Here is a 15,582-nt window from a genome sequence, read left to right on the forward strand (position 1 = left end):
CACGTCGCTCCAGCGACGCCTTGTAAAACTCCTCAGACATGACTAAGCGGAGCGTGCCTGCGGCATCCCGTTTATCCTCTCCTAGCGAGCGCCCTCACGTGGTGGGCCGAGCAGGCCGTCACGGGGTAGCCGCCGCGCCGAGCGAAGGAACGACTACGGCCGAAGAGACGAGTTGGGGCCCCTGCTCTCCTCTGGTCGTGACGTCACTCTGCCACGTGGTCGTGCCGGAGCGAAGGAACGACCTCCATCGAGGCAAAAAAGTGCTAGCAGTATTGCTTTCGCAATAAAAATTGTGGTCTTTCCATAGTCCGTTATCATCCTGCTGCATACTGATCCTTGATCAATGGCATCGCAGCTCCACTCAGGCAATGCAGGGGCTTGTGAAACCACTCCCTCAGGCCGTTGTCAGTGGTGTTGAGAAAGAAGCCTGGGAACAACAGTACGAAAAATTTGAAATTCTCTAGTAGGTTTTTACATTCTTGTAAGCCACTTACTTCGCTGTAGGCTTTGTTTCGCTGTATATTACACGTACAAGGAAAGTGCCCTAATGATACAAGTCTTGCAGGTGCAGTACGTGGGCAGAGTTTCTGTAAGAATGGTTAGTTGGTGAAACGGCGTACCAAGACAAGTTCTTTAGTATAATGCAGAAAAGTGTGTTGCACTGAAGGCCAAGGACGTCGCAGAAAAAAAAAACAGAACTCAGTCTGTTTCTTACTGAGAGTGTACACGGTTTGTTCGCACAGTCCAAATCATTGGCAGTAAGGTTAATTGTGAGACTTTACTTTGCCTGCTGCTTTCCCTTGTCCCATATCTTTTGCTAAAGATTTCCTTCAAAGAAGTTTGGTGAACTGACTCATCAATTTGCACTACTCTAAAATGCTTGGTCAACAGGAATGAAGGTGATAGAAAAATGATGCAGAAGTGTGTTAGTCACCACGCGGAAATTCGGGAGCAGAGGGAAAATCAATGAAAAGAGATTTGGCTGTTGTGCATGCTTTTGGATTCTCGCCAGCAATGCCTGCCACGCAACATGGCCGACGGCTTGATGCACAACATTAAGATGATGACGTATCACCTTCAGGTGCAGAATAGAACTGAATAATTGAAATAGTGTTGTTATGCTTTTATTTTTCATGAACTACAAATGTTTTATACAAATTAATGTGCGATTTCAACTGTCATTTTCAAGATTCCTTTTTATGTGTTACAATCTACTCTAATTTATAATACTCAACATAACAAATGTTAATCGAGATTTTATTGTACTGAACCCCAGAAGTTCCCGTTTTTTGCCCTGTCTTACATGACACGAATGAACTGCGACATTTTTTCATCCCGGACCCTCATAGCCCATGTCACTTTGGGAAGTTAAACCACATATAACTTCAAAGCAGTCACCCTTTGTTTAAGGTTGGCTATAGAATTGTTGAAATATCAGTCCAGTTTTCTGGCGTTTAACGTCCCAAAGCAACTCAGGCTATGAGGGACGTCCTAGTGTAGGCACGGATCGAACGTGCACCTTTGTGTCAAGAGTCTGGCGACATAACCATTGAGCCAATGCGGCGACGTGACTGCCCTTAAAAGTACAAATGGTTTCTGCGTTTAAATGGCTAACATAGCAATATTGAAGTGCCTAGTATTCATGCTCCTCTTTATTTTTATGATCGATGTGATCATGTGATATTCTTAAAATATCCAACTAACAAAAATTACAAAACGATTTTACTTACACAAAGACATGTGCAATCTTCGTCTTCAACCAGTCACTTGTCATGTTACTTGCGCTTTACTTATAGATCATCTCATTGCATGCATTGATCTTGTGCAAGAAACATTTTTTTCCCATGCACCGTCGGGTCGCCACAGTTTACAGTCCGCTGCGCCATTAGAATCAACGGTAGGGAGGACTATGAACTTTTACTACAGACAGTATATATTTTATATAAAGTGGTGCCTTTTGCTTAAGCAGTACCTACCTCTTGTTGCTCGCTTTCGCACCCCTGCTCTGAACACAAAAGCAAAAGCGCGAGCTGTCACGGGCCTATCACTCTGCATTTTTTATTATGCATAAACTAGAGGCCAGTGCACTTGAAGCAACATGATTTTGTACCTAAAGGCAGTTTTGCATTCAGTGGAAGGTTGTCTCGGTGATTATTGCGATCATTCAACAACCTATCACTCAGAAACATTAAGAGCCATCTCTGCCTTCCACTTCGGAAACGAATGTGAGAAATCCGTCAGTGGACGAGAGATAGGGTGAATTGTTGAGTCACGCTAGTAGACATCAGGCAGCGCAGTTTTGAGAAGTTTTGTTGAAGCTTGCCTTCTTTCTCTCCACGTCCAATTTCTCTCCTCTCACAGTGGCTCTGATTCCGCCCCTGGAGGGGTTCTTCAACGGTCACATCAGCACTGCGTCCCGCTGAAATCTCCGCACGCGCTTCGTGCCTTCATTCGTGAGGATCCGTCAAGTATGGACAGTGCTCTTTGATGTGTGTAGAATCCTCGTCATTATTTGACGTTCTGCTGCCTGCTTTTGATTGCGGAGGCGCCGATCCTGCTTCTGAACAATTTACAGACTTCGTTGGCCCATGACACAGGCTTCGTTACCATGAACTCTTCAACATGATGGCGGGTATCGACATCTTAACGTACACTGACTCCCTACAACCTCCACCATAGGATATGACACAATGACTGCTCAACGTAGGGTCCTTGATAGCATTCGCAGAAACTGTTTCCTAAATTAAATATATCGCTTTCCTGGCGTGCATTGTTCAAGGTCTCAAATTCACTCTCGGCACCGACAGGAGCACCATAGCAGTAGTTCACGGAGCGAGAATCCAAACCACGAAAAAAAACAACCTATATTGTTGCACTGCACTTTGCTCCGCAGCACTGCTAAGCCGCAATTCCAGCTGCAGTACCATGCAAGAACTAGACTTTGTGAACTGCGTGATGCAACCACTGGTCCTATTCGACCTGCTAACTGCTAGGTTGAATCAAGTGCGAAGGCTTGAATCGTCGCTAAGGGAAGGCTTGTGCCACAAGATGTGGGCGCTATTCGACGTCCAATCGCCGAACATGAAACTGCAGAGCATGTACATGGAGCTGGCTGCTGCGCAACAGAATGTTTGTCTTTTTCGAACTCATCCTGCAGCAGTGCACCGACTGTAAAACCTGCAATTCCGCGTTGGCTAGAAGGGAGGTTTAAAACTACAGATCGCCGACCTCCGCAGCTGCCCAGCTTGAACACATTTAAATTCATACGGAGCGTGCTATGAATTTTATAGCGGCAGCGATGTGATCGCGATCTTCGGTCCCATGCTGCCTCATTTACGGGATCTAGCCTTAGCTTCCTGCAGCACAACCACCTAGACTCTGACCTGTTGCTGGCCCGGGGATCCAGAAACCTGGGGCGGCTGAACGTTCGGGCGGAGCGCAGTTCGAATGAGCTCTGCCAGCGCGGACTCTGGAAGGTACCCCTTCGATTCAGCGAAGCATGCTTCAAGGAGCTGCATGAGTGGTCCAAGGGGCCACTACATCAACGCAACACAGTTATTCCTCAAAAGTTGCTTTCCGAGCATCGAAGTGTTAAACAGAGCGTGATATCAATTTTATAGCGGCAGCGATGTGATCGCGATCTTCGGTCCCATGCTGCCTCATTTACGGGATCTAGCCTTAGCTTCCTGCAGCAAAACCACCTAGACTCTGACCTGTTGCTGGCCCGGGGATCCAGAAACCTGGGGCGGCTGAACGTTCGGGCGGAGCGCAGTTCGAATGAGGTCTGCCAGCGCGGACTCTGGAAGGTACCCCTTCGATTCAGCAAAGCATGCTTCAAGGAGCTGCATGAGTGGTCCAAGGGGCCACTACATCAACGCAACACAGTTATTCCTCAAAAGTTGCTTTCCGAGCATCGAAGTGTTAAACAGAGCGTGATATCAATTTTATAGCGGCAGCGATGTGATCGCGATCTTCGGTCCCATGCTGCCTCATTTACGGGATCTAGCCTTAGCTTCCTGCAGCACAACCACCTAGACTCTGACCTGTTGCTGGCCCGGGGATCCAGAAACCTGGGGCGGCTGAACGTTCGGGCTGAGCGCAGTTCGAAGGAAGTCTGCCAGCGCGGACTCTGGAAGGAACCCCTCCGATTCAGCGAAGCGTGCTTCACGAAGCTGCACGAGTGGTCAAAGCGGCCACTACATCAGCGCAACATAGTTATTCCTCAAAAGTTGCGTGCCGAGCATCGCAGTGTTAAACGGAGCGTGATGTTAATTTTATCGCGGCAGCGATGTGATCGCGATCTTGGGCCCCATGCTGCCTCATTTACGGGATCTAGCCTTAGCTTCCTGCAGCGACAACCACCTAGACTCTGATCTGTTGCTGGCCCGGGGATCCAGAAACCTGGGGCGGCTGAACGTTCGGGCGGAGCGCAGTTCGAATGAGGTCTGCCAGTGCGGGCTCTGGAAGGTAACCCTCCGGTTCAGCGAAGCGTGCTTCAAGAAGCTGCACAAGTGGTGAAAGCGGCGGCTTTGCCTGAATAATATCTGAGATGGCATCGCTGGATTTCCTGCGTGAGTTCTGTGTTTTCGAGTTGCAATTAAGCCTGAACAGCGTCGAGGTGGAGGTGACGAACACTACCAGCTGTCCCTTTAATGTATTTGTGTTCCTCGGCGTGTCTCCTGAAGGCACCAACGTATAGGCGACAATAAAAATTGTGCGTTTGATGTCTGTTGTTACAGAGTAGTCCTCTATAGTTCCACTTAGCCAAAAATGTCATGTTCAGGTGTGCTCGGTAGTAGGGAAAGTCAGCTTTCAACAGCAGTAGTTCCTGGCTTTCCTGTTTTCGAGAGAGAGTTAAGCGGGCACTGTAGAAAAGCCGTGCTGGGAGAGGCGTCCGTCGCATCAATGGTTGTACTGGTGGTGCTGATGAAAACATTTAATTGTTGAAATAGAGTTTGGGAGCCACAGAGTGGCCCAGCTACATGGTCGGCGTCCCTAGTCCGGGACACCGCATGACAATGCCCCGTCTCTCGCCCGTTTCACCAGAGCCCTTTGGGACTCAAGCGAGGAGCAGCTGAGGAGGGCAGTCTCCCATGCCTCTCTGGAAGGGGTAGGGGAAGGGGGGAGGTGAGGATTTTGAGTACATGCCCACACCATGTGGAAGATATCACAGGTCTCCCCACAGTGCGGGCATCGCCCATCCGTGTTTGGATCGTAATGCTTTAAGATTGCAGGACAGAGGAGAGTACCTGTCTGCAGGCGCCTTAAAGTTCGCTCCTCCGTCTTACTCAGCCCCTTTGCAGGGGCCGGGAAAAGACTGTGGATGTCGCTATAATGCGTTATAATTTCCCTGAATCGCAGCAGCGGCTGGTTAGCCTCCAAGCCAGAAGAGCTGGGATGAGGAGCCCGGTGAAGAAGCGCTCGGGCAGCCGCGTCAGCGGCCTCATTACCTCGTAAGCCCTGGTGGCCAGGAGCCCAAATGATTCTTTTGGGTGTTGGATCAGTGGCAGTCCGTCTTAGAATACAAGCAGCTAAGGGGGAGATCTCCCCTGCCAAGTAATGATCACATGCTTTTCGGGAGTCCGTAATGATGATTCTCGAATTGGCGTGGGCGGCAGCAAGCGCTATCGCTACTTCCTCGGCTCGCATTGAATTCGGTGCTCGAAAATAGAGTCCATCAACGTGCATTTCCTGGTGAACGACAGCGGCCGTGTAAAATCCCGTGGGCGATGGCCCTGCTACGTCTACATAACATACACCGGCTCGGGAGCCGTGTTGTCTCTCAAGAGCTCGAGCCCGCGCTTGTCGCCTGTTTTCGTGCATGTCGGTGTCCATGTTACGGGGGAGCGGGGAGACCCAGAGCATATGGCGCCACAATACTGGGGTACGCTCCGCCTCCTCTGGAGTGCAATCGTGTTGGATGTGTAAGCGGTTTAGCAGGCGGCGCCCAGGGCCCGTCTGCATGTGCCGCGTTTTTTGGTTCACGAGGTGGGCCTCCCGCAGCTCCTGGTAGGGGTTTAGCACCCCCAATGCCTTGAGTTTGGCATTAGAAGTAGCCACCGGGAGATACAGGGCTCGCTTAGTTGCCTTGCGGATGATGGCGTCTATTCGCGCCTCGTGTTGCGTAGTAGTGCGGAGATATGGCACGGCGTAGAGGATCCGGCTAGTCACGAAGACGAGCCGAAGCGCGTCCCTGCCCCGCAGACCACCCCGCTTGTTGGAAACGCGGCGGATCATGCGCCCTACCTGTTCGCCTACTGTCTTTAGTTTCACAATGGTGGAGTCCGGTCTGAGTCTGTGGTGAATGAAAAGGCCCAGAATACGAGCTCCTCCACCTCTCTAATAGGTCCTCCTGACAGAGAGATGTGAATTGCTGTCCTATCCTTTGGGGTCGCTCTGACATGCAGAAGCTCTGATTTCGCTGGAGCATATTGGAGCCCACAGTCAATAGCATACGCATCGACTATGGAAGCGGCCTGCTGAAGGCGGGCCTCCATGTCCCCAAGGCTCCCCTCAGTGGTCCAAATTGTAATGTAATCTGCATATAACGCGTGTTGAATGCCTTCCACCCGGGCCAGTCGGCTTGGGAGGCGCATCATAGCTATGTTGAACAGGAGCGGTGATAACACCGCTCCCTGAGGGGTACCCCGTGTTCCCATCATGTAAGGGCCGTATTCCTCGCCCTCAATCCGAAGAAAGACGATTAGTCAGGAAATCTCTTACATACGCGTAGGCCCTAGCCCCACAATCGGTAGAACTCAAGTTGGCCAGGATGCTTCCGTGTTTAACATTGTCGAAAGCCCCTTTCAGATGAAGGGCGAGGATGGCTTTGTCATTGTGTTGCATAGTTGTGGGTCGTATTACATCCCTGTGCAGCTGGAGAAGGACATCCTGTGCAGGCATGTGGGGGCGAAACCCGAACATGGTGACTGCAAAAAAGCCCTTACTCTCCAGGTATGGAGAGAGGCGATCCCGAACCATCGTCTCCATAAGCTTGCCCGCACATGAGGTCAGTGATATGGGCCTCAGGTCGTCCGTATTCACGGCCTTACCTGTTTTAGGGATAAACGTCACAAGTGACGTTTTCCTCTCGGGAGGGAGTGGACGCCCGTCCCAGATCTGGTTGATGTATTGTAATAAATGTAGGTAGGCTGAGTTCGGTAGGTTCGCCAACAGGTTCACTGTTATGTGATCCCGTCCCGGAGCCGTACCCCGGCGCATTTTTGTTAAGGCCGCCTTAAGGTCGTGCAACTCAAAAGGGGCATCAAGTGTTTCATTAGGCCTGCCAGAGTACGTGTACTCAGGCCGAGGCGGGTCCTCCGTACGACAGAGATATCTGTCGCACAGAGTGTCCGCAAGTTGCGCCGTCGTACCTTGATACCCTTGCAGAGCCCGCCGGAGCTGCTTTTGCGTCTCCCCTCTCGTTTGGGAGGGGGTCGATTACACTGCGAAAGAGACGCCACGTCCCCTTCGAGCTCATCTTATGAGCTGCGGCGTCGCAGCGTGCTATCCAATTTGAATCTGAGAGTTTGGCAGCGTATGCTGCAGCCTGCTCTGTGAGTTTGGCTATGCGGTCGCGTAATTTGCGATTAGTTTTCTGCTTTTTCCACCGTTTAGTTAAGCTGCGGCGCGCCTCCCACAAATGTAGGAGGTGGGTGTCGACTGCGGGGATCTCTTCGGTGGTTTGTAGTGTTGTGACGTGTTGTTTCTGAATGTTGTATATGTGGTTAGCCCACTCCGCATAGCCGCCGGAAAATAGTACGGGAGGGATAGTGTGATTTCTGAATTTGTGCCAATCGGTCAGCTGGGCCTGAACCCATTTTTTGCGCGCTGCCTTCGCCATGAGTGTAATCCGGAGAAGGAGGTGATCGCTGCCTAGAGAATCTTCCAAGTTCTCCCAAACAGTCGCGCTAGCATTTTTAACGAGAGAAAGGTCTGGACACGTGTCGCGGGTTACCGAATTCCCCACTCGGGTGGGATACGCCGGGTCCGTGAGCAACGTGAGGCTGAGGGTGGAGATGAGCTCCGCCAGCTTACGTCCTCTTGCCTGTTCGAAGTGGTAGCCCCAATGAAGGCTGGGAGCATTGAAGTCTCTAACGATCACTAGAGGCTCTTTGGCTGCCATTTTTATCGCGCGATGTAAGATTTCATTAAAAGTTACGCGCGGCTTATGCGGAGGGCAGTATATGTTGAGGATATGTATTGACGGGTCGCGGCGTCTGAGAGGCAGTACCCGGACCATTGTATATTCTTGCTCGGTACTCAAGTCTAAGTCGACCTGAACCACGGTGTAAGCCTTATTCACCAGGATGCACGTAGAGGGGCCCCCCTGAAAGGTGCTGTAGCCTGATAATTTAGCGTCTATGCCGTGCTCCTGCAGAGCAATGAGTGCCGGCATGTCACCTAGGGACTGCAGGTAGAGCTGGAGGTGTGACCGTTTTTTCCAAGCTCTGAAACCCCTGCAGTTCCATTGGATGATTTGGAATTTTTCAACGTTTTTATCATTCCGATTAGATCTGGTAGCCATCTTGTTCTATTTATTTACGGGCGAGCGGACTAGCTCTGGCCGGGAGCCAGCGCAACCCCAGCGAGGGGCCGCACCGACCCACCAGCTGCCGAGCCTGAACCGTGTTCCTCCGCTGCCTGGCGGGAGGCTGTCTTACGTTTGAGGTGAGGGGATTCGCAGCTCAAAATTTAACGCCACCTTTATGTCACTTTACAAGAAAAACTTGCGTTTGGTTAAACCACATTTTCCCGAGGGTTCCATTTGGTGGACGGCTGATTTGAGCATGGAGAGGTCCCGTGTGCGCGCTCTTCGTCGCCGTTTTCAACGCATTTCAGACCCACAGCTGAGAATTCTTCAGCGTTCAATTTATTATAAAGCTCTTGCTTAGTATCGCTCTAACATCAGAACCACACATGATAGTTATATAAAAGAGATCTGCTCCACAGCTACACGTAAATATCTCTTTGGTAAGCCATATAAACATGCTTTTGGCAAGCTCAGGTGCCCTTCCATTATCCCTCCTCTACGGTACGCTGATGGCACATATACTGAAACGCTTCCTGACGCTATACAGTTACTCCTTCGTACTCACGTCGCTACAGATGATTCTTCCCGTGATCTCCCTTTTCATACTCATGTTCGGGACATTACTGCGCAGCCTTACAATAACCCAGTCCAAGATTTACCGTTCACTGCTGCGGAGATCGAAGCTGTCATCAATTCCTTAGATTTGTCGTCTTCTCCAGGGCCTGATCTTATCTCTCCCCGTTTTGTTGTCGCCTTGTTTAACGCTCATCCCTTGTTTTTCGTCTCCCTCTTTAATTCTGCCTTGCACTTGGGTTACTTTCCGCAGACATGGAGAATTGGCAGAATTACTTTCATTCCCAAACCGAACAGACCAAAGCACCTTCCAAATTCTTACCGACCGATCTGTATTAATTCGTCTTTCGGTAAGGTGCTCGAGCGTTTAATATATGGTCGGCTGTATTACTTCCTGCGCCAAAACAAATTACTTCATAGAAATCAGTATGGTTTCACGCATGGTCGCAGTTCTGTTCAGGCTCTATATCATTTGCGGGAGTTCTTACATAGTTATAAACAACAAAAAATTCCTGTGGTTCTAATTTCTCTGGATTTCAGAGGAGCATTTGATAGTGTTTGGCACCCTCTGGTTTTACATTTTTTACGAAAGCATCGTTGCCCTCGAAATCTATATTCCCTTCTGGAGTCTTTCCTTCATAACCGCCATTTGACCTATCAATCTCCTTCTTGTACTCTTTCTGTGCCTTCTTCCCTCGGCAGTCCGCAGGGTTCACCACTTTCGCCACTGCTTTGGAACATTTTGCTATATGATCTCCTAAACCTTCCTGTGCCCTCACCTATCCACAATCAGGCATATGCAGATGACACCATTGTACTCATCCCTGGCAAAACTAGCCGCGAGTTGTCAAGGCTGGGCTCAAATGTTTTAACTTTAATCCAAAACTGGTGTACCACGTCCCGCGTTCAGTTAAACCCAGAAAAGTGTTCTTATGTTTTGTTTTTTAATGGAGCTCCGGCGTTACATAAGCGTAAGCCGACTATTCGACTAGACACTTACAGTCTCAAGTGTGAACCGAGTATTAAATTATTAGGTGTTGTCTTTGACTCTTACTTAAGCTTTATTCCCCGTGTTAATTATTTGCAAACGAAAATTCTTGCATCTACCACCAAGCTCCTTAACTGGTTCCATTTCCATTTTCGCGTTTCTCCTTCTCATATGCGCCAAATTTATCATCAGGTTATTCTCCCTACAATTACCTATGCCGCCCCAGCTTGGTGGTTTCATTGCCCCCTTTCTCGGCTAAGAGATCGTGTTTTATCGCTTCAACGAATTCCCCTTCTGGCTCTTACTGGTGCCTATCATACTACGCGAACCGCTGCTCTTCATGTTCTTGCGAACGTTCTTTCTCTGCCTATCTATCTGGATCAGTTATGTGCAGAGTTTATGCTTTTCACGTTACGTCAATCCGTAGTGTACGGTAATACTTTTTATGATCCCTCTCACATTCAACCTTTATTTGATCCCTGGTCAGACCATCCCTCATTAAAATTTAAATTTTCTTTTGTTCAACTTAGTTCTCAAGAAGCTGTATTCTTTTCTTGTCAACGTGCCCTGCATATTTACACTGATGGGTCTTTCACTCCTCGCTCAGCTGGTGCAGCATTTGTTGTTCTTAGCTCAACACAAAATATTGTCCATGTACACCGTCTATCTTTAGAACCACCCTCTAGCGCCTATGCCGCTGAGCTTGTAGCCTTTCATTCTGCTGTTGTTTATGCTATTCAGAACCCTCCCTCTACGCCTGTTCATTTTTACACTGATTCTCTGTCTCTGCTTTCTGCGCTGTCTTCAGTTACTTCTTACAATCCGACTATTATTGCAATTAAGAAAGATCTCTATCGTTTGTCTTCTTTAGCCCCATTTCTTTTATTTCATATCCGGGGTCATTCTGGAATCTTTGGAAACGAGTTAGCCGACCAAGCTGCTGGTAGTGCCGGCCAGTTTGGAAGTTTATATATTTCTACCCTTTCACGCCGTTGCGTTCGTTCCCGTTTGCATCATTCTTCACTTCTTTTATGGAGCATTTTTTGGCGCGAGAATAATGGTGGCACTGAACTATTCAACTCGATCCCAGTTACACTTAACATTCCCCTTATTCGTCTACACAGGAATCCTCTAATAACGTTACTTACTGGGCATGGTAGATTTCCGTTCTATTTTAAAAGATTTGGCCTCTCTCCGTCTTCAACTTGTTCCTGTGGATTGTTATGTGAAAATATCCGTCATTACTTCCGGGACTGTTCTGTTACTGCTTCTTTAGTTTCTCGTTTAAAATCTCTTTGCTCATCGGACATCACACCATCTGTTTACCCCTCCCTTCTCCGAAACCCTGCTGCTTGTGCTCTTCTCCTTCAAATGGTTCACCTCATAAGTAGTACAATTCCAAATTATTCACGCTGATTTCTCTCTTTCCTCTAATCTCTCTTCCCCAAGCTTTGCACAGTGGAGCGCCCCGTGCTCCTTTATTGAGCATAGGTGGCTTTGTCGTGGCGTGACTGTGACTACGTCCTTGACTGTGTGACTGCGACTTTGTATTGACTGCGTGACTGTGACTGTGTCCTTGTCTGAGTGACTGTGACTTCGGTTTTTTTTCTTTTGTCTTGATTATGTTTTTATTTTTGTGATCTTTATTTTGTGGCCGGCGCTCAGTGCTTTCTTTGACTGTTACGGTGACAATGACTTTGCAGTGACTTGGGTTTTCTTTTTATTATTATTTTTATTTATTTCGCGGACTGCACGCTGTGCTTTGGCTATCTGCCTGCGTCTAACTTACTATGACGAGACTTTTGTTTTCTTTTCTTATGAGTTTTTTTTTATGCTCTGTTTTTCGCTTAATTTTTTTTTCTTCTTTGAAACATTTAGTTATTTTTCATTTATTTTGAATTGGCGTTAAGCCTGGCAAAGCATTGCTGGTCCAGGCATCCTCTCTCTTTCTTTTATGTTTTTTACCTCTTTTTTTTTTTTGAGAGGACCAATAAAAGGGTAATAAAAGGGAAACAGCACTGCCAATGCTGCGTGTATGTGCGCGCCTACTCTGGCGCGTAGAACAAACAGACGTGGAAGCGAGCCTATAAAAGAAGGCGTTGGCCGCTATCAGTCAGTCCGGACCACCGTTTAAGCTTCATCGAAGCGCGCCCGTTCGACTCCCGGGAAAACACCACTCGGCCAGCATCGGACCAACGAGGCAACGTTCGCCAGTCTGCGGGACGGCATCGTCGTGGAACACTGGTCGTCGGACTGCCGCAGTGCCCGGTGAACAAATTGTGTTTTGTTTGTTTTCCTCTCTCTCTTGTGTTAGTGCACTTTAGGTGCAATATTGCCTCTGTATTGTATTCTCTCTCGAGGTTAACTTTGCACGCGTTGCATTCTTTGGTTAATCACTTTGTATGTGTATGTACTAGTGATTGTGAAATCCTCTGTATCGTCTCATCGCTGTATAAACCTTGTTTTGTTTGTGGACCTTTGGCTCAGACCCATTCTCTGGCTTGCGACCGCCGAAAGCTGGGCACCGAACGCCCAAAAACCTCTTGTCACTTGGTAGCTGGTCTCCGCTGAGTTTGCCACGCTGAGTCGAGGGCATCTCCTTCGAGTCCGAGACCGCTACCCCCACACGCTCTAAGGGTGTCTGGGACCTTCTCGCTATAAGTGCGCGAAGTGTGGGTGACACCTGCCTTGGCCCCGTCTTTGTCTTCGGTTTGGATCCCGATGGGGAGCTAGGTTTGATGGCTTTCCGGAACCGCCCGGCACAGCCAGGAGCTCCGGTACGGTGGCCGCCTCCGCAGATGAGGCAGCTCAGAACACAGTCATGTTCTGCCGGGCCGTCAGGTGTGGCATCGGGAACCTGCACTCCGCAGCGTTTGCAGCGTCCCGGCTGCGGTCGCGGGCACGCATAGGCCCGATGGCCCACTGTGCCACAGCGGTGGCATGCTGGCACTGTTTTCTTGTACAGGCGAACAGGTAGCCGTTCGTGGCTGTACAACACCGTCCGTGGCACCTTGGTCCCCGCGAACTAACGTCTTTCGCTGCTCATTCTTTCCGGATGCTATTGAGCACTGGAATAAACTGCCCGCTCACATTGCTGAGTCTACAGGTGTAGCGGCATTCTTGAATGCACTTGGGGATTCCGTCTAGGCATGGGATTCTTGTAGATGGGCGCGTAACTGATTGTCCAATATTGATTTTTGTATAGCAGGTGGTTCTACAGTGGTGTGAACTGTATTGCGTTTCAATGCTCTCTTGTATTGTATGCTCAAAGAAGCTTGTTCATTCATGGTTATATATGCATTTTTTTGTCTCTTCACTTTCCCTCCCTGTAATGACCCTCAAATGAGGGTCGACAGTATTCATAAATAAATAAATAAAATAAGGTGATCACCGCAACCGGGGTTCCCCCTAGCTTGCGCACAGACACCGCATTTTGTTCCGCACTGTTTTTTCGTTTGATGCTTTCAGACGTTTCGTCTGGCGAAACAGTCACGACGCCTCGACAGAACGCACCGGAGAGTTTGGGGTGTCCCCGGAACGGTAGCTCGCGTTCCCCAACCCGCAGCACAATATCCCGGAGTAGCTTCTCCGCGGCGTCGACTGATTTAAGTGCACATACAATGACGTTTTGGTCCCAAACGGGCCAGACCGCAAGTCCAGCATTTGCGTCGTCCCCGAGGATGCTGCGGACTGCAGCGCCGGCTTGTCCATGACCAAAAGTTGCCTTGAGGTCGACCGTGTTTCTTGGTTTCAGCACCACGATGATGTCATCTTTTTCAATGCGCGGCGTGTTCTGCGGCCGCCACCGGAGTTGCTTGGAGCTCTTCGAGGCTGCGTTCAGCGCACTCCCGCCCTGCGTATGCGCAGAGCTAGCCGGCGCCTGTTGTTGGGTGCCACCAGCATCCCTCGATGCCGCCGCCGCGTTCTTCTTTCCGCGCCAGACGCGGACCATATCTTGTAGGTAGTCGTCCACGGTTGGTGGAGGATCCTCGCCTTGAGTCGTGTCCTCGGATTGATCGGTATCCATTGTAACGATCTGCAAGGACTGCGGGTCGTATCCGGTGACTTGATTTGGAGCCGCCAGAGCCGAGGGATCCCCGACCGGGGCCATCGCAGGCCCCGGCGCCGTTAGGCTTAGCACCACCGCGGCGTGACGAAAGCTTGAAATGACAGAAAATTGGTCAAAAATTGGCCCCACCTTAACAAACGTGGTGTAGACGGGTGCCGCTGAGGTTCCTGGAGACGATAATACCAGGCTTGCAGGGGAAAAAGTTGGTGTATCGTAATTGATTGCGATTTGTCACGGAGCCGACGCGGTATGCGACCGCTCCCGTCACCGACGCTAGGTGGCTCCGACCTGGTTGTACTGGAGGCCCATGGTTATTCCAGTGGCGAACGATCCTTAAGCCTCCCCATTTTGGGAGAATCCTTGACGGCTCCCGACTCGGTGGCCGGCGAGCACTATTTTGGAGGGGCCATGGCAGCCTTCACTGCAACTGCTTGGGGTGGAACACCTCTACCTCAGAATATGCGGCTTCGGTAGGAGCCAGTTTGCACTGTGGTGCTCCTCCCCAAATGACCACATCCGCGAAATTGCTAAGGCCAGCCTTTGTCTGGTGTCTCTGAACGATATAGTAAGGCGAAAGCCTTTAATGATTCATTTTCCCGTCCGTCCGTTCGTCCGGCGTTACATCCAGTGCCTGGGGTGACTCATCGACGAGCGCAGCTGCCAAAAGACGATGTCATCTTCGTCGACAGGTGCAGCTGTCGACGGGACGGTGTCGAGCGCTGATCGTTCGTCAGTCGATGTGCGGCAGCTAGTGGAGGAGTGTGGCTCCCATGCGGTGCAGCCATTCATTCGCAGTCGAAGTAGCACGCCAAAGGGTGTCGCCTAGCGCAAATAAGGCTGCCAAAGTACCCCCAAAGTTTTTTTTCTTTGTTTTCAGTGTGACAATTTATCTTTAATTTTTATAGCTTAGGCAAGACTTTCACTAAGTTAGATGGTCTCCTTTGCAGTCTGTCGAGTGGGGCACCGCTGTATCGCAGTTCTGCATCTTTGCATGGCTGTATCTTTGCGTGGCTTTAAGTAGTTTCTAAGCGGATATTTGTTACAATTCACAGGTCACTGTAGCAAATAGTGTCGTACTGTGTTCGCGCGCAGTTCTAAGTGTGGCTGGCGTATCGAAGCAGAACCTGCCGTATCAAAGCAGGCGTATCGAAGCAGAAGCAGAACCTCTATGTGGACAACTTAGTTCGCCACCTTTCAATCTACCTCAGCTTTCCATCAAGGCTTTACGATTAACGCTAAAAGCTTAGCATTTTCTCCGGTGTACCGTGACACTACAACTTCCCGGTAGCGAAATTTCTGTGAAGGAGTTCGCCCATATATGTAAACGGTCAGGTCACCCCGCTGTCTGCCGCCTAGTGGAACTGCATTCGCGAGTCTTCTTCGATTAACATTACAAGAACGTTGCCTTATCACAACTGC

This window comes from Amblyomma mixtum, chromosome 5 (genome assembly GCF_055824585.1).
Source record: "Amblyomma mixtum isolate Tamu chromosome 5, ASM5582458v1, whole genome shotgun sequence".
Taxonomy (NCBI): domain Eukaryota; kingdom Metazoa; phylum Arthropoda; class Arachnida; order Ixodida; family Ixodidae; genus Amblyomma; species Amblyomma mixtum.